We start from the raw sequence: 21,067 nt of genomic DNA, 5'->3' as shown, positions 1-21,067 counted from the left end.
ATTCCATCCGGAATCCGGTTCGGGATTCCATCCGGAATCCGGTTCGGAATTCCATCTGGAATCCGGTTCGGGATTCCACCCGGAATCCGGTTCGGGATTCCATCCGGAATCCGGTTCGGGATTCCATCCGGAATCCGGTTCGGGATTCCATCCGGAATCCGGTTCGGGATTCCATCCGGAATCCGGTTCGGGATTCCATCCGGAGTCCGGTTCGGGATTCCATCAGGAATCCGGATCGGGATTCCATCCGGAATCCGGTTCGGGATTCCATCCGAAATCCGGTCCGGGATTCCAATCGGAATCCGGTTCGGGATTCCAATCGGAATCCGGTTCAGGATTCTATCCGCAATCCGGTTCGGGATTCCATCCGTAATCCGGTTCGGGATTCCATCCGGAGTCCGGTTCGGGATTCCATCCGGAATCCGGTTCGGGATTCCATCCGGAATCCGGTTCGGGATTCCATCAGGAATCCGGTTCGGGATTCCATCAGGAATCCGGTTCGGGATTCCATCCGGAATCCGGTACGTGATTCCATCCGGAATCCGGTACGTGATTCCATCCGGAATCCGGTTCGGGATTCCATCCGGAATCCGGTTCGGGATTCCATCCGGAATCCGGTTCGGGATTCCATCCGGAATCCGGTTCGGGATTCCATCCGGAATCCGGTTCGGGATTCCATCCGGAATCCGGTTCGGGATTCCATCCGGAATCCGGTTCGGGATTCCATCCGGAATCCGGTTCGGGATTCCATCCGGAATCCGGTTCGGGATTCCATCCGGAATCCGGTTCGGGATTCCATCCGGAATTCGGTTCGGGATTCCATCCGAAATCCGGTTCGGGATTCCATCCGGAATCCGGTTCGGGATTCCATCCGGAATCCGGTTGGGGATTCCATCCGGAATCCGGTTCGGGATTCCATCCGGAATCCGGTTCGGGATTCCATCCGGAATCCGGTTCGGGATTCCATCCGGAATCCGGTTCGGGATTCCATCCGGAATCCGGTTCGGGATTCCATCCGGAATCCGGTTCGGGATTCCATCCGGAATCCGGTTCGGGATTCCATCCGGAATCCGGTTCGGGATTCCATCCGGAATCCGGTTCGGGATTCCATCCGGAATCCGGTTCGGGATTCCATCCGGAATCCGGTTCGGGATTCCATCCGGAATCCGGTTCGGGATTCCATCCGGAATCTGGTTCGGGATTCCATCCGGAATCCGGTTCGGGATTCCATCCGGAATCCGGTTCGGGATTCCATCCGGAATCCGGTTCGGGATTCCATCCGGAATCCGGTTCGGGATTCCATCCGGAATCCGGTTCGGGATTCCATCCGGAATCCGGTTCGGGATTCCATCCGGAATCGATTCGGGGTTCCATCCGGAATCCGGTTCGGGATTCCATCCGGAATCCGGTTCGGGATTCCATCCGGAATCCGGTTCGGGATTCCATCCGGAATCCGGTTCGGGATTCCATCCGGAATCCGGTTCGGGATTCCATCCGGAATCCGGTTCGGGATTCCATCCGGAATCCGGTTCGGGATTCCATCCGGAATCCGGTTCGGGATTCCATCCGGAATCCGGTACGTGATTCCATCCGGAATCCGGTACGTGATTCCATCCGGAATCCGGTTCGGGATTCCATCCGGAATCCGGTTCGGGATTCCATCCGGAATCCGGTTCGGGATTCCATCCGGAATCCGGTTCGGGATTCCATCCGGAATCCGGTTCGGGATTCCATCCGGAATCCGGTTCGGGATTCCATCCGGAATCCGGTTCGGGATTCCATCCGGAATCCGCACAGGATTCCTTCCGGAATCCGCACAGGATTCCATCCGGAATCCTCACAGGATTCCATCCGGAATCCGGTTCGGGATTCCATCCGGAATCCGGTTCGGGATTCCATCCGGAATCTGGTTCGGGATTCCATCCGGAATCCGGTTTGTGATTCCATCCGGAATCCGGTTCGGGATTCCATCCGGAATCCGGTTCGGGATTCCATCCGGAATCCGGTTCGGGATTCCATCCGGAATCCGGTTCGGGATTCCATCCGGAATCCGGTTCGGGATTCCATCCGGGATCCGGTTCGGGATTCCATCCGGAATCCGGTTCGGGATTCCATCTGGAATCCGGCTCGGGATTCCATGTGGAATCCGGCTCGGGATTCCATCTGGAATCCGGTTCAGAATTCCATTCGGAATCCGGTTCGGGATTCCATTAGGAATCCGGTTCGGGATTCCATCCGGAATCCGGTACGGGATTCCATCCGGAATCCGGTTCGGGATTCCATCCGGAATCCGGTTCGGGATTCCATCCGGAATCCGGTTCGGGATTCCATCCGGAATCCGGTTCGGGATTCCATCCGGAATCCGGTTCGGGATTCCATCCGGAATCCGGTTCGGGATACCATCCGGAATCCGGTTCGGGATTCCATCCGGAATCCGGTTCGGGATTCCATCCGGAATTCAATAGGGATTTCATCCGATGAAAATTTTTTTAGTACAAACAATCTTCGGATCTAGTTTGAAGAATAATTTTTTTATTGACTACGAATGCATTTAAAGCAGTTGAATGACCATATTAAAAAAAAATTGTTCCATTCGAAATAAAAAAGGAACTATTAGACCAGCGCTCTACTGTCGTACTTTAATGATCCTGACTATAATATTTTTGCCTCCTCCGTATGTTTTCTTTCTAATTTTGTTTGAAATGCCGATCTGCACCTAAAACACAGCAAATTGCAAAAATTCTGCGAGTATTTGTTGTAAGACAGTTGCAATGATCTCATACTGAAGACCTAATATCTGATTTTCCATCAAGATATGTTAGCCCACCAAGATTATAAAATATTCAAATAAAATATTTCAGAAATATCTTCGAGTCTTCGGAATTTGATCTGTTCGGGATTTGAATCAAAACGGATTGTGGGTCTTGAAAAATATTTGACAATAATAGGACACACTTGCCCAAGCGGTCACTGCTTTGGGTTAGGGACAAAAGGTCGAAAGACAAAAGGTCGAAAGGACCAAAGGTAGAAAAACAAAAGGTCAAAGGGACAAATGGTCGAAAAGGACAAAACGTTGAAATGGGCAAAACGTCGAACGGGACAAAAAGTCGAAAGAAACAATCGATCAATAAGATCAAATGGTCGAAATGGACAATAAACTGAAACGGAGTGAATCGATCTTGCACCAGAGTTGCCCTACAAGCTGGCAGAAACGCTGCTCTTCTTTGCCAACTGTATAGGACAACTCTGACCCACGCAATACAAGTTTTATTCACTTCCTAAAAATCTGTTTTTATCTTTAACAGAAATCCAGATATTTATAATATTATTTCGTAGTAATTACTCCTTCTTTGAAAATTGCTCATTCTTCAACTTTGATTGATGAGATGAGTGTGTTATTTATGCTTGAAGTTAAATGCGTTTCACAAATTTCTTTGGAATACCCTAACTTGTTATCAACTTGTTCTTGATCGACCTTTTTTCCCTTTCGACTTTTTGTCCCTTTCGACCTTTTGTCCTTTTCGACCTTTTGTTTCTTTTGACCTTCTGTGCCTTTCGATCTTTCGTCCTTTCAACCTTCTGTTCCTTTCGACGTTTTGTCTTTTCGACCTTTTGTCTTTTCGACATTTTGTCCTTTTGACCTTTTGTAATAGATTCCACGGCTATTGTTTAAATATCTGCGATCTAGCAAAATTGGTAGCTCTGCATATAAGAAAATTATTTTATAAGACGAATTTGTACTATTCTATTTAATTCCACTACTTTATTGTACCTTTGACAGATACGTATTTCGACCTCAGCAGTAAGGCCGTCTTCAGTGTTTCGTACTTGACACGACTTGCTATTTCATCACAGACACTACATTTTTTATACGACTTCCGGCTTTTGGACCTATAATAAAAGAACGATAGATAAAAACTTATTCTTTGTCACGCGTCTCTTCAACACGTTTTAGGAATGCAATATTATCTTAATACTTAATATTATGGGTTGCAACCTACTTCGAAAGGGAGACAAATAGTGAGACGATGTTAGTCAAAAAATGTAATTGATACTGGCCGGCTCGATTATCCGGGGCTCGATTATCCGGGGCTCGATTATCCGGGGCTCGATTAACCGGAGAAAATGGCTCGATTATCCGGAGTAATATTTTTATCCATCATAAAAAAATAGAAATATTATCTTTGTCTTTGGAGCATCCATAAATTACGTAACGCTCAGAGGGAGGAGGGGGTGGGGTTGGTTTGCCCGAATTGTGACAATCCATACAAAAATTTGAAATGATTCATACAAAAAGTGTGATATAGGGGGAGGGGGTTGAAAATGGCCAACTTTTGCGTTACGTAATTAATGGATCTTCCATAAGGGGCTGTTTGTATAAATTGTAACGCACGGCCTAGCCCCCTCCCTCTCCTTCCAGCGTTACGTAATTTGTGAACAGCCTCAACATTTATATGAAAAAAAAAATTATTTCACCAACGGTGGTCCATGTATGGATTAAAACACCAGTTCTATATTCATAGTAACAACAAATGGCGCAGAAAAATCCTTGTGAACCTGGTGAAAATGGTTCCTGATAGGGATCCGCTGGGGACAAGAAGTGAGGTGCGCAGAGAGCAAGGTGGATCGATTTGAGGTTCCTTTGCGGATTCCAAAGTTGGCGATGTGCAACTACAGACCGAGCTGATTGTAGATGAATTTTGTGTATTGCAGAGGCCTTAGTTTGAATAAATCAAATGAAATAAATTTCGATGCTAGAATGTCAAATGGTGCTATGCGATGAAATTCATTATTTTTTGTTTTATTTCATGGATGTTCCGGAATTTTGGAAGGCCACGACATGTATAAGCCACAACATCAAGTGTATCTGAAAAATCTTGGTGCTTAACGATAAAATTTAGAAGTTTTCTTTTATTGGGATCCTCAACACGGTGGTTAGAGGTGTGCGCCGTCGCCGCCAACAGTTTATGGCAATCCAATTGAAACTCCAAAGGATTACTCGTGAAAAAAGCTATTTTCCTTGATGATTCCATACAACTTTTCGTTGAAAAATCGAAAAGCTTTTCGTAAAACTAAGAACTTTCATTGACAATTTTGAAGAATTTCCTTCGATATCTCGAAAATACAACCGTTGACATTCCAAGTAAATTTTCTTAAAAAATTGGAAGATCTTTTTGTAGAATTTAAAAGAAAGGAAGACATGATCACCGTCTTTTACCAGAGATCGCACAGACTGAATACCTAACACTTAGCATTAGACAACGAACAGGACATTCACACAGCACCCAGTAAACCAGCGGAGCGTTTTCCGCTTCACGAAATGTTTTCTCCTTATTAGCGCGAGAATCAAACTCACACTTGCTTGCAAATACGCTTAGGCGACTGACGCCACTAACCACACGGCCACGAAGCCCACCAGGTGAAAATTCCAGAAATTTCCCGGGCAAATTATAAAGAATTTCCTTTAGGAATCTCAAAGAATTACCTACTGAAATGTTCAATGACTTCCTGTTGAAATCCACAAAATTTCACGTTGAAATCAAATATTTTGACGGGGAAGGGCCGTTTGTTGTTTGGCCGAACATGTCATTAATCTGAACCTCGACTGGCATTTTGCCGAAATAGACATATGGCCGATAATGTCGTTCGGCCGAAGAGGTCATTTGGCCGAAAAGTCGTCTAATCGAATAGGACCGAAAATGCTGCTTGGTCTGACGAGTCACCGAAAACGGTTTGGCCAAAAATGTCATTTGGCTGAAAGCGACGTACGGGTGAAGATCATACGGCCGAACTGATAATTTGATCGACCGAAAATGCTGCTTGGTCGGACGAGTCACCGAAAACGGTTTGGCCAAAAATGTAATTTGGCTGAAAGCGATCATAAGGTGAAGATCATACGGCCGAACTGATGATTTGGTCGAAAATGACGTTTACTCCGACAGCTGATTTGTTCAAAAATGGCGTTTGGCCGAACCGGTCGACGTTTTTCGCCATATAATCAGCCGAATAACGTTTTCGGCCAAATTGCCCTTCCTGCTAAACTACCGTTTCGTTCAAATTGAATTTTCGACGACAAGGCCTATTCGACCAAACGACCTTTAAGAGCATATAGCTTTTCCAGCCAAATGACTAGTTTGGTCGTACCGTCAAACCGTTTTCCACATAATTACCGTATCGAACAAATGGAATTCGGCTAGCTAGCTTTCGGCTTAACGTATTATTCGGCCAAGTGGTATTCGGTCAAATGACTTTCCACCTAATGATTTTAAACCAAACCCGTCGTCTTTTGAAAAATTTCTCGTAGAATTTCCAAAAGTTTAATAATTGACAACATAAAAAGTTTCACGTAAAAATTCCGAAAAAATCCAGTTGAAATTCCGTTGGAAACAGTTTTTGTGAAACTTAAAAAAATCACAAGGAAATTCTGTTTAGTGGAAACTCCGGAAAATTCTCGACGAGAAAAAAATCGAAGCGTGCATGCCCGGTGGCATAGGCAAACTTCTAAACAATTTCCTTTGAAAATTTCAAAGAAATGGTGAAAACTTTAGAGCATTTCCTGTTGAAAAATCGAAAAACTTGGAAGAATCCCCTGGGACAGTTCAATAGATTTTCCGGCTGAATTAAAAGATTCTCTCGTTCATGTCTTAAAAATATCCTGGAAAAAACTTTACGTTACGAACGTAATAAATAAATCGCCAAGCGACGATTTTCGGATCGGCGCTGACCTCTAACGCTAGTCAGAACCCATGAACGGATCAACGAGATATTTTATTAGATTTTATGTAACTTGAATGAAGATTATTTGAGCAAAAGTTAAGTTTTCAGCGACAACAAAAGATGGCTCGAATTTTTTTCAACACTCCGGATAATCGAGTCCGGCCTGTACCCCAAAATCAGTTAACATCAAATTTAAAAAATAAGACAATTATTACAAAATATTTTAGTATATTCATTTCCCGGGAAATTCGGGAAACTAATACATAAATTACAGACTCAAAGTCGAATCGAGTGCGAGACACATAAAACGGCCTTACAGTGGAGGTCAAAAACGTCTCTGTAATTATTAGAACGAGGTTGAATGACATGAAATAGTACCTACTTGACTCGTTTTATGACAGACGATGCTTCTGTCAATTCGGAGGATGATTAGTTGACACGTTGACACTTAAGTCGTGTTGTCTGTGATTTTGTGCTGAGATCAGTACTGGAAAAGGTCGTGATCGTCATAAGACAGAGAGCAAAGTGCATTTCTCTATTTCAGGCGACCAAATGAACGAATCGTGGGTTCTTTGATCAATTTCGCATGAAAGGCAGTCATGAAAGGATGTTGTGCTTTATTTTAAAAATAATATTTTTCAATTATTTTAATAGATATATGCGAAGAATAGTGATTAGCCGATAGATTAATCATATTCCTTTAATTCACCGGGTTGAAAGTGGTAATAAACACAAAAATAAAGCTAAAAGACTATTATTCTTCCATTTACTTCCACTATTAACTTTTTTATGTATCAACAAGCAGATACGCATTTCGTTTCCTACTTGGAAACTTCTTCAGTGTTTGTTATCGACTCGATAACAGTCGATAACAAACACTGAAGAAGTTTCCAAGTAGGAAACGAAATGCGTATCTGCTTGTTGATACATAAAAAAGTTAATAGTGGAAGTAAATGGAAGAATAATAGTCTTTTAACCTTGTAGCATTTCCCCTAAGACGCTCTAAAATAATTAATCACAAAAATAAAGCTGATATTGCATACTTTCATGCACTGTCACGGTACAAATATTTTTTGAGATTTTTGTAGCATGCCATTCATCCTTCGCATTACTATAGATATTGAAAGGGGCAGATGTGTAAACATCGCGTGACATCTCTCATTGAAAATGAGAAATTCCAGTACTGGCTGAGATGGTAAAAGTTGTCTTGGCTGAGTTTGATAAGCGCAAAAATAAGACCTTCCTTAGAAATAACCAAACCAAGATCGTTAATAACAAAGATTGTCTAGAATTAGGATGAGATAAATCGGAACTGATCTTGTCGTTGAGCTATATGCATAGACAAATAATGGGAAACAACTATCACTCTTTTTTCAAATGTTGGTCTAGATTTACCAGATTTACACTTTACGTAATCCTATCCTATGTCCAACTGGTAGTCGTGTCTAGGATGCAAAATTCTACGTTTTTCTACTTTTTATATTTGTATCGTAAACAATTTAAGAGTGTACCACATCAATTCTTCGCATTTTTGCATTCGTCTCCGTGCGCCAACTGTATTTCTCGCAAAATTGAACAATTACACTGTGCTCTACCACCGTTGCGTTGCTGAGCTTTTGCTTAAGAAATCTTCATAAAACACCTCATTCCTTGTTCTTAGCCCCATCCAGCGCTCGCAGCGCAAATTTCCATAACATTTAATCGGTTTAATGAATTGTTACAACAGCAGCGCCGACATCCAGCCAAGGAGATATGAACCCTCGATTTCCTCCCTCCAGGGCACAAGTGAATATCCTCTTAGCGAATCGAGAAAAACGTAGGAGCGAAAAAAAAACATCCACCAACAACTTCAAATAATACGGGCTTGTAATAAAACCAAACGATTTTAATTTCGTTATTATCCTTTTTGAACTGCTTTTAGCGCTCTTTCGTCACCGCCTCACCGCGTCCATGCCCAAGTGGTCCGGCACCATCGCATCGGTGGATGTCAGTCAAAAAATGTAGAAATAAAAATTGGATGGGAAGGTATTTATCTTTCGGCGTATGGAAGATTGCCCACGGGCAGTTAGGCGCGGCAAGGGATCGGTTTATAGACAAAAGTAACTACTTAAAGTATTTATTTAACGATTGTATTTTTTGATGTTCCCCTTGTCGCGTCGATTGCGGGACACAGGCATATCCCGACAACCGGACACTTGGACGCCCCGGTGCACTGATGAGGACTGAATGGCGTTTCCAGTCTCCGGCGACGGCGAACGGGAACGGAAGTCGGAAATTCCGCGAGCACAATCGTATGTTTGTGTTCTATGTATGCAGGTGGGTATAGCGCTGTGTTGCCGCCGGCCATATGGTGCGATTTTTTAGGTGCTCGCCTGGATGGGCGGACTAGTATTTGCACAGACGTAAAAGTCGAGGAACGATTATGACTCAAGGATTCTCTTAAGTGGTCATTATAGTGAGGATTGGTTGGGGAAAATATAATTTGAACACCTGTGGACTAGGTGCTTGAATGGGCATTAACTGTTGAGAAAAATCTTTGGTTTTTTCTGTCCCATTTAATCATCATCATGAAATACATTCACTGATCCATAATTATGAATTATATTCACCCGATCAACGCCAATAGTATTGAACCCTCAATTTTATTATTGGATGTCACTGCAGTGCTCTATATACTTATAATCACGAGTTTTATTTTTATTTAATCCCACAACAAAGATAAAGCAATCGGATTCATTTGAAGTGAGCCAACAAGGCACACAGTTTATTGAAATTTGGCACCTGAATCAAATCGGTTTCCCACGCTCCAACAGTCCTTAACTGAACAGAACAAGCAGCTACGTCCACCTAACGTACCTGATGTAATACCATCGATGGGAAACATTTCTCGCCTCCAATTGGCAGAACTTGTTTCAAGAGTTTTCCAACCCTATTCAACAATCTCAGCACCCCCGACCCACTTGAACTCCGGACTCACTCGGCACTGGAACAATTTCTCATCACTTGAAGCGCACAAAGTGCGCTCCCTTAATCCAGTCATTGACCTAAAAATTGAAGGATAAAAGAATTTGAAAGAATGAATACTCTTACCAAATTGTAGCTCATGGGAACCAACAACTATTACAGGTGTTTCCTAAATCTGACCAGCATTGTGATTTTTTTCCTTCTTGTTCACCGGGACACAAAAAGGAACATCCGATGACATATCATGATTTGTGTCGTCGAATTAAAACCCGCCCTCCGCTCGCCACCTTCCATTCCGGTAAGGTACAGCTAAGAGGATTTACCCTTTTCAATTGGACGAGGGTGGGAACTTCAGGGCCAGCAACAACCTACCAGATCGTGTTGGCCTGATTCTGAGCATGAACAGCATCTGATGGATTCAAGTGTGCGTCAATAGCAGCAGCCCGAAATAGAGGGGGGCGTGCGATTGCGCTTGTTTGCGCACGGAATCGGTTGAAAAACTTTCAAGTACTCTAAATTATGCTAATTAAGGGAGCGAAATTCGCTGCAACAACACAGCGCAGAGCTGCGCGTACGAGTTGATTCACCGAAGTGGGCTATAATGCAAGTGACACTTTGTTACGGATTTCAATTCCAATTGGGAGTGTTTCAGTTTGTTTATTTGCATTCGCTACCGCTCCGATTTACTTTCATGTTTGTCGATTGTTTTTTACGAAAATATTTACTTTTTGGCAAAATTATTCTTTGAAAGCAGTTTATAAAAACATTATCGCTTCAACACTCCAGAATAAATTGACATCATTCATCACTCGTCAAGCTGCGCTAAACAACGCAGCATTGTTCGACCCCGTGCGTTTTGTGTTAACCCTCCGGACATCCGTGCTAATTTTTCAACACTCGCCGGATGACACATTCCCATCAGGCCCGGAGCGGAGCGCGTGTGTCCTGTTGACCTCGACTTTGCCGAAATCCCACCAAATTCGTTGTTTATCAATCAAAGATTCCATTTTTTTACCAATCAAACTCGAGGGAAAATCACTCGAAACCTCTCCCTAATCTGCAAACGGTTTCGATCGTCATTCCCACCGCACGTCCCGATTGCCAATCTATTGTCCGGTGGGGTGATGTTGCATAACAACAGCAGCAAAAAAAGCGTAATTTATTACACGCATGACGAGCTGCTGCATTCGTCAACACAAAGGAACTTCTTGTTAACGGCATAAAAAAAATCGACTACCGCGCCGGAGTGGTCCGTCAAATCAAATCAAATTCGAATAATATGGTCACCAGGGCATCAACCGGGCCGGTCGCTCGCGCTCGTTGGCCAACGGCGATGGCAGCGGAAGTGCTGATGGGAAAATAAGTAAAAAATCGATTTACTATCAACATCGATGGTGATTTTCGGCTTTGACAGATTGGTGGATGATTGTTTCGTTTATGAAGATAGAATGGACTCATGCCGGGACGTACGCCCGTCGGTCGTCCGCAGGTTCGGCGAAGGGCTACTCGACACTCCGTGTGGAGGGAACGTTAATTGTTATCTGTTGGTTCTTGGTACAGTCGGTGGTGGTGGACTGATGGTGTGGAAATAACGATGATTTGATTAACAACTCTGAATGATAAGCGATAGATGTAACATTGTTGGAATTTTCTCCATCACTTAATTTTATTAGGGGTTTTGAAGCAGCTCTCCAGTTCGTAATTTAAAGTTTTTGCCGATACATTAAACATGGTGTGTGTGTGTGTGTGTGTGTGTACAAACTAACCCCCACTGTCTGGCAGTGATGTTATGGAAGAAAGCTGTCTGTTAAAACAGTCAGATTTGATCCGGGAGTTAGAAAGTGCTAGCTCTACTGCAGCTCCAGCGACCCATTTCAGAATGTCTGGTATTTCATGTCCACTCCGAGGTCACTATCACTAACAGTAAGCCCCGCATGGTTATGCCACCGTTTATCAAATGGATAAAGGTGTCATAATCAAACTTCCGGATTCAAAATAAATTATCTTGAATCTGGCGCGCATATAGTTCATTGCATTATATTTTTTGTTGAAAAGATGTTTCTTACCATTTTCATGTTCCTCACTTTTTTTACTTTCAAATCTTCATGCTTCATCTTATCCATCGTTCCGGTTTTTTTTTTCACCCACTGGCAAATTTTCACTGAAATAGTTTTCTTTAAAATATTATTTCATACAGTCAAAGCTATCGATAATCCTTTTATCTTTGATTAAGTTGGTTGAAAAAGCAGGAAATAATAAAACGGAGTATTGGTTTACTCTAAAAAGAGCTATAAATCACAATAAATTCATCGCTATTTGAGATTTTTTGGAAAACGAGCTAGAGTCTAATAGTCTTGGCGTGTCCGGTTCTAGTCACAAACCAAATGCATTGCAAAAGCGTTTTATTGCACTCCATTAAAAACGCTGTCAAGAACTATCTGTATTTCGGGACAACAGTGAAATGAAGAGATTGCAGAGTTCCCTTGCTCCTAGTGAAATGAATTACAAACACATTTTATATATGAACGGTATCAGGCGCCTAATCCGCGTCAACCGGAATAAGGGAACTGCGGTCTATGTATAAGCTATCTAAATGGAACATTCTTACCGGTTTCTCCTAACCCATTCGGAATAGGGTAAAGTGCCCAATAGTGGACCCCCAACCAATAGTGGACCCTCCAGCCATTTTTGCATTATTACAGCACAATGACAACATTGTGCTATGAAATTCTATCGGGAGAACCTACCTTACAGTCCTATGATTTGATTACATGCGATGGAAATGCTATGGAAAGTCAAATTAGATGATTTTTTACAATTCTATAAAAAATAAACACGAGAGTGTCCATTATAGGAATATTTTGGGGGTCCATAATAGGAAGAAGAACGTCCCGAAACGGGACATGAAAATCAAATGAGGTGTCGACTATAGGGAAGCAATTTCCTATTATGGACCCCCAGGGGGTCTACTATAGGGCGAATTCAGTTAGACATTAAAATGTTAATTGCAACGAATAACGCCGTGTATTTGGGTGTTTTATGTATGTATCGCGAAAAGGGGATGCAGAGCTTGTTGTTAGATATCAAGCGCAGTTAATATGTTGAAAATTTCTATGCCTTACGACAGGAAGAGCAAAATTTCGCTACTAGGGGGTCCACTATTGGGCATTTTACCCTATAAGGACTGTTCATTAAAGAAAGTGGACACCTGTTTTTCAAAGGAACATGTTTATTTTGGAATAAATTCATAAGGTTGCTTTATATAAATGACAATCAACATACATATGAACGAATTCACGTGATTTTGAATATTTACTTCTCTTTTCTGAAGAATGCTCGGACTTTTCTCTTGACAGCTCCCATTAGATTCTGCACAACTTCTTTCGTAACTTTTCATTGTGCCGCAGACCAAATTTTCTTGAAGCATTCAGCAGAGTTTTCTTTTCTCTCATCCACCTTAAGATGTCGCTTAATTATTGCCTAGTATTTTTCGATAGGACGTAGTTCAGGGCAGTTTGGTGGATTTAGGCATTTTTCGATAAAATCGACTTTTTCCTTCTTCAGCATCTCCAACGTAGCAGAAACGTAGTGAGCCGATGCCAGATCCGGCAAACAATAAAGGATCCGTATTCTTTCGGTAGATGGTTAGAAGTCGTTTTTTGATACATTATTTTCTTCAATTTTCACCGTTGTTTATGAAATACGGAGTCACAGGAGCAAATTGCTTACCATACCAAAACATTTTCCCCAAATTTTTCGGTTCGGATAAATCGCACGTCATCAGGCACATCTGTACTCTGTTCAGCGTTGAAAAATTGTGGCCCTGGAAGTGTACTGGTGTCCATTTTGACGTATATCTCGTCGTCCATCAAAATGCACTGTACCATTTGTGCAGAATTAATCTGCGAGTTGATAAACTGATCCGACCTATCGTTCGGAATTTCTAAGGTTTTTTCAAATTATTCAGATGTGCTCCAAAAGTAAACAATTTTACACACAGAGCGAAAATTACGAATTTTTCGTTAAGTTTCAACCTTAAACCATTCATAAAAAGGTGTCCACTTACTTTAATGAACAGTCCTTATTACGGGTAGGCAGGTATGCAGTTTCAATCCAGATCAGAATTCTGAAGCTCCTTCGTCGCACAAACACTATAACTTCACTACGATTTTGTTTTTTTCTACGCATTTCCATCTTTGAAATTCGCATAACAAACGCGTTTTAAAAGTCCACGGATAAAAGATTGGTGAAAAACATGACAGCGAAAACCCAAACACGTATATTCGCGTCAAGACTTACTGCGATCCTTTTGCCGATACATTAAACATGGTAAACGAAAAATACAAGCCTTTCCTTCCAGTCTCGCAGCATGCATTGAAACCACTTCTAAATTACCTCGCAATTTCAGAAAAACATTGTTTGGTTAAGAAACAAGAACCAGACTGTAAAGAAGAACAGTTTTCATCTTTACTGAAGTGGAAGAAGGTAGTATGAAAAGAATAATAGGGTTAAGCCGGGCATTTTCGTCTTTTCTTCATAGTCTCGAAAACCAATAAAAGAGACATTTTTTGCAAAACTCATCAGTTCCAACTCGTAAGCTCAGGAGAAACGTTCTGCTATAGTGTTGTTCTAAGGACTGTTCAGTTTACTGAGAGGACTCTTACACATGACGATACACGGAAGCATTGAAGTACCCATCAATGGGTATTTTCGTACTTATTTTGAAGTTAAACGGAATAACTAATAAATTCGATTTACGCATTAATGGGTGCTCCATCCAAATTTCAAATAATGTTTGTGTAATGAGTAAATATACCCCATTTTTATTTTGGGGCTATGTAATGTGCTTTTGTGGAATTCGTTTTCTTCCAGGAATAGTTGGAAATGGAGAAAATCAAAAATATTGGGCAATGCACAATTAATTTATTATATTTATTGTATAGACATTAATGGAAATAATCTGCCGAACATGAATAAAATAAAGATTTTTTTTAAACTAATTTTATTTGCTAATTATCTAATACATGCATTCATCTCTTAGACTAGGTGTTCCGTGTTTTCTTAACACTATCATCCTTATTTGCTATGTTATATTTTTAGTTATTATTAATACATTTCAATTGCCTCTGGCAGTTAGAATTTTTCCTCTGGTTGAATTGAACCATGTAGGAATTACAATGTTTTCAACTTAAACTAAACTTAACCTATTTTATACTAAGGGTACAAGGAGTTAATCGTTGCAATAGAAGATTGCAACGATTTTTGTCTAAAATTGAAAATTATTTTGTTGGACATTTGTTGCAATGTCTCAATATTAGAAATTCTATGAAGTTCATTGGTACTATACCACGGAGGCAACTTCAGAATCATTTTCAGAATTTTATTTTGAATCCTCTGAAGTGCCTTCTTTCTGGTATTGCTGCAACTAGTCCATATTGGCACAGCATACAACATGGCAGGTCTAAAAATTTGTTTGTAAATCAAAAGTTTGTTCTTAAGACAAAGTTTTGATTTTCTGTTTACACTTAATATACTTGTTACATTTGGCTTGAAGGCCTTCAATGTGATTTTTAAAAGTTAATTTTTGATCTAGCAGAAGACCTAAATATTTAGCTTCGCTAGACCAATTAATTGGAACCCCATTCATAGTGACAATATGTCTGCTAGAAGGTTTCAAATAAGAAGCTCTCGGCTTATGTGGGAAAATTATAAGCTGAGTTTTGGAAGCATTCGGGGAAATTTTCCATTTTTGCAAGTAAGTGGAGAAAATATCCAAACTTTTTTGCAATCTACTACAAATGACACGAAGGCTTCGCCCTTTAGCTGAGAGACCTGTGTCATCTGCAAACAAAGATTTTTGACACCCTGGTGGTAAATCAGGTAAGTCAGAAGTGAAAATGTTATACAATATGGGCCCCAGTATGCTGCCTTGGGGGACACCAGCCCTTACAGGTAATCTATCAGATTTAGAATTCTGATAGTTTACCTGCAGTGAGCGATCTGATAAGTAATTTTGGATCAGTTTAATAATGTACAGAGGAAAATTTAAATTCATCAATTTTACAATCAAACCTTCATGCCAAACACTGTCAAATGCTTTCTCTATATCAAAAAGAGCAACTCCAGTCGAATATGCTTCAGATTTGTTGAGCCGAATGGAATTCGTAACTCCTAATAACTGAAATTAATCATCAGCAAAAATAGAATTGTCATTAATATAAATCATCATTCTATTTAAAATAATCTTTTCAAACAGTTTGCTTATTGAAGAAAGCAAACTGATTGGGCGATAACTAGAAGCCGCAGCTGGATTTTTGTCCGGCTTCAAAATAGGAACAACTTTGGCGTTTTTCCATTTATCTGGGAAGTATGCCAATTGAAAACATTTGTTAAATAAATTAACCAAAAAGGATAAAGAGCTCTCAGGAAGTTTTTTGATAAGTATGTAGAAAATACCATCATCACCCGGGGCTTTCATATTTTTAAATGTTCTAGTAATAGATCTCACTTCATCCAAATTAGTTCCCAACGAAGGGTCAAAAACATTCTCTTGATTGAGAATGTCTTCGAAGCTCCGTGTAACCTGATCCTCAATTGGACTAGTGAGACCTAGACTAAAATTATGGGCACTCTCGAACTGCTGAGCAAGTTTTTGGGCCTTTTCGCCATTTGTTAATAAAATTTTATTTCCCTCTTTAAGCGCTGGAATTGGCTTTTGAGGTTTTTTAAGAATTTTCGTTAATTTCCAAAAGGGTTTCGAACTGGGATCCAACTTCGAGACATTATTCTCAAAGTTGGTATTTCTCAGAATAGCGAAACGTTTTGCCTTTCTCGTATACTAAGTATACGGAAAGGCTATAGAACTGCTCCAAAACCGAACTTTTTATAGAAGGCTCGGAGACCCATAGTGTTATATACCAATCGACTCAGCTCGACGAATTGAGGTGATGTCTGTATGTGTGTATGTATGTGTGTGTGTGTGTATGTGTACAAAAATGTGAGACACGTTTTTGGGCATTTATCATTATCCGATTTGCTCGCAACAAGTTGCATTCGACGCGGAATGCAGTCCCATTGGTTCCTATTTAAAATTAGATCGATTGAACTTTGCGTTTCGGAGTTATGGCCAAAAAACTGTTTTTACGTGCAAAAAAAAAGCAAAATGCTCCAATCTGGATTCGAACTCGTGATCTCTTGATCGGGAAGCGGCTACTACACCACAGCACCACCGATACACATAGCATGTGACAAGATACATACAAATATAAATCATCGAATTGGGCATATATTCATTACCTCTATAAGCATCAGAGTTTATCCTGCTAGGGTACCGATTCCCATTCTGGAAGTATTAATGGATCGAGAAAAGAAAATATTAGCTTTTACCGTTGGTTATTAAAATATACAGTTTCAATACATTAACTTAGAGCAAGATTGCCGGTGGTGAGTATAAGCCGTTTGGCAGCGCAGTATCATTACTTGACACTTTTCCGATCGCTACAGCGGACAGGTGATCAAATTTGGTAGCGCGATAACAGCGCTGCTATTTGATGAACTATTAAATGTCACCTGTACGGAATGCAGCCACCAAACCACCAACCGAAAATAGTGACCAGTGCGAAAAGAGTGACTAAACTAAAATGACAGCGCTGCGAGGATGATCAAAACACTCGCGCCCAGTAATGATGCTCTAATAGATGAACTATTGAAATCGCTTGGATACGCTGTTTCTTTAATTGAGATAAAAGTAGATTCACTATTGATTTGAGGATGTTAATGCAAAATTTTATTGGTATAATTGCATAATTACATCCAAACTAGTAGACACACATGTGTATAATAATGGGAAGTATCAATAAGAACCCCTCAGGTTACGTGTGCCCTATGCAAATTACCAAATAGTAATTTGGGGTGACCTTTTTACGATAGGATATCCGCTCAATAATTAAAAATCCTCTTCTCTGCTAAACGTTAGACATAACTTTTCTCATGTCTTATTGCTATCAAGCGCTAAGAGAAGCACAAATACCCTATATACTGTAAATACTCCTCAGTCCTCATATAGCAATTTCAAAAAGCATCGTGCTTTGTTTAACACGTTCAACGCTCTCCCATTCGAATGCGCCCAAAAGAAGGAATGGCAATGTGCCGTCGCGCAGTGGTGGTCCCCATACAAATGCTCGACTAAACCTACGATTGCGCTTAAGGTGATTATAGAATGAAGCCCGTGGTGAATTTCAAACTCACCACACGTTTATCTACATACATTTCCAAAAGCCCAAATCTGGCGTAATAGGTTTCGTACAGTGCCGAAACTCAAATTATGATTGTTCAGCATAACTAAGCAAACGATCTACCATTATTTCAGCCCCATACGCGTTATGGTTCTTTCATCTCGTGCGCTTGAAAAAAATATTGGAAAAGCACGTGGTTTACAAAATGGCCGATTTCTGGCTTCATTCTATAATCACCTTAAAATTAGCCACAGTAATTTTGTAACGCTGAATTCATTTTGAAATTTAAATAGTTATCCGACATATGCTATGCTATCCATAGACTTCCGGAAGCCCATGACTTAGGATCACAGCAGCGTCTTAATTCTAACCTTGAAACAGTAAATTTCCCGCTTTGGTGCAGCAAGGCGCAATTCGCCAAACTAACCACTGTTAAGTGACAAAATATATATTTCAATCATATCAGTTCTTTCCGAATCTTTCCCGATACAAAATTCAGTCAAATTTAATTTTCCCATACATATATGTTTAGGAGATACTTTACACCATACATTTACTAACTACAATTAACAAATTGAGGAGTTATCATTGACTAAATGTGCAAATTTGAAATAATATCAGCTTCACGAAAGAACGATTTGTTTTGGCTTGTCTGGGCTTCCGCCACTGTGGATAGGTCGGCTTAACCATCGTGGCATCAGCGGCAAGCCGTGCTTCTGTTCTATTTTTACGCATATGCATGCATCATTCTTTGTGGCGTTCAATCGGCATATGGGAGCGCAGCTGGTGTGCGGTAAGACGCGGGACGCATGCGCAGTCGCTTCAGTCTCTTGACTTCGGATGAATATTGCCGTATGAAGCATCACCAACACACATCGCATTGCGTGCGGCAATGTTCTATTTTTAGCTCAGCTGGGTTGAATGTTGATCCGAGCAAATGATATTTGGGGAAACTGGTTCATGAGTATTACGGAAAAAAAGAAAAATTTTTGCGGAAATAACGCGCAGAGGGAAATCCCCGGTCTTAATTCCTTGGATATAGCGTCTGCTGCCCCATAAAATCGCAAGCTTCTAATTTGATTGAAAATTTTGTCTTTTCTATTCAGTAAGGCATCTTTTCTTTGTGCATTGAAGCAATCGAATATAATTTTCCACTTATGTTTACTCTCTATTGAAACTCGGTGGGCAAGTTTGATTACTACCAAGGTAAATCAAAAGCTATTTTGTTTCTGCTAATAATCATTAAAGAAAACTGTTGAGTACATATCGATTCTCAATTTATGCATTTATGTTTCATTTCCTACCTCCTTCATCATCTAAAGTTCAGACCTGAATTCTTTCAAATATCCCAAATAATCAGATGGATTCAATTATAGAAATGTCTCGAATATAAATATAAACAATACACAGCATTAGGTTCCATTGATTATTTGATAAAGACAAAAATTTTGTTTGAATTTTCAAGTATTCAAAACTTTTCTTGCAATGCGTAATATTATACCACACTCCTAGAAAATATGAGTTTTGAAAAAAATAAGATGGCTAACACGAGGACCGAACAAAAATCCTCTGATTGAGAGCCTATCACGTTACCCCTGAGCTATCTTTGTTTCTTGAGAGGGCAGTGTTCGAAGAACAAGAGGCTACGCGATTTGCAATAAATAACTATTTCACTGCATCAAGACATTGGCTGCTTGTGCATACGTGCGGTAACGCACCAGGTGCTGTGGTTTGGTTCGGTGGGATTTAATCGGGTGTTGAAAAATATAAAGCGTTTTGACTCAAGTCGCGAAAATGACTCATATTCCGAACACTCGCATTTAAATGGCTATATCAACCTTATTCGCGTGGTTCTTTCCATAGGATATTAATTTCGTTTGTAAAGCACTCGGATTATGTAGGAGAAACTGAGTTTTGGAAGGATTGGGAGAAAACATTCTATTTTAGGAAGTCAGTAGAAAAAGTATCCAAACTTTTCTATAATCCAAGTATGTTTTAGATCATTTAATAGTCTTAGTTCGATCATTGACAAACTACAATGACTCATTCCAGAGGTTAAATGTCAAAACGAATTACAGCGGAGTTCTAGTGCGAATATTTTTCTACAGCTTTGCCTAATAGTTTGTTGTTTTGATTCAACTAATAATAAAGTTAAAGCACTAGTTACTAATACTAAATGATAACAAAATTTCGATCAGTCTGTATAATAAGTTACTGCAACTGGCGCTATAACTCTGTTATTAGTGCAATAGAAACAACAATTAGGCAGAGTTGTAAAAACCTTCGCTCTAGAAGTCCTCCACATATCACGTTTGAAATTTAACCTCTGGAATGAGTTATTGACAAACTACTAAATTATCGAACCTATATAAAACCGCTCATAAAAAAATCTACTCCTCCGCTGATTTTTGGTCGCAACGAAAAATACGCGCCAGATAGTCGCCTAAGAACAACATACCTCCAGAAAAAAAGCCAATTCGATATTTTTTTTTAATTTGGCCGCCACGTGGTACTTTCCGGCGGTGAATGCTTGGATAGCACGTGCTATTTGTACTGCGGAGAAATTTTTCACATCTTTGAGAGCCTTGGAAAATGATCACGAAAGTTGTCATTTTGTTGCAAGGCAACTAATGATCGAAAACATCCTTGCCACAATCCATAACAAATTACACGAAGGCAAGCATCGATTTTCTGATAGTATATCAGGTATGTAATCATTACGATGTAAATTATTGCACAATATGAGCTCAAAAATTCTGATTTTAGTAACACTAGCTCTGTCACGCGTAATCTATCAGATTTTGTACTTGGATAGTTTACCTGTAGAGTGATCTGATAAATAGTTTTGGTTCAGTTTAGAAATCAAAATAATCAATTTTAACCATACATTCATAATTACTGCGAAATGCTTTCCATATAAAGAAAAGCAACCCCAGTAGAATTCTGATCAGATTTTTTTAAATCAGATCAAATTCATAAATCTTGTTGAAAAGTGCTTGAATGATAATGACAAAAACGGAACTACTCATTAGCAAAAATTGACCTTTCCCGTCAAAAAATTTTATTCGCTTAAGTATTTTTTAAATTTAAAACAAAAATCGAAAAAGTGCTTTTTTTTAAGATTGGCCCGATTTTGAACGAACATCGAGTGA

The sequence above is a fragment of the Armigeres subalbatus genome, chromosome 1 (assembly GCF_024139115.2).
Source record: "Armigeres subalbatus isolate Guangzhou_Male chromosome 1, GZ_Asu_2, whole genome shotgun sequence".
Taxonomy (NCBI): Eukaryota; Metazoa; Arthropoda; class Insecta; order Diptera; family Culicidae; genus Armigeres; species Armigeres subalbatus.
The sequence above is the reverse complement of the archived record's forward strand: the minus strand, read 5'-3'. Positions refer to the sequence as shown.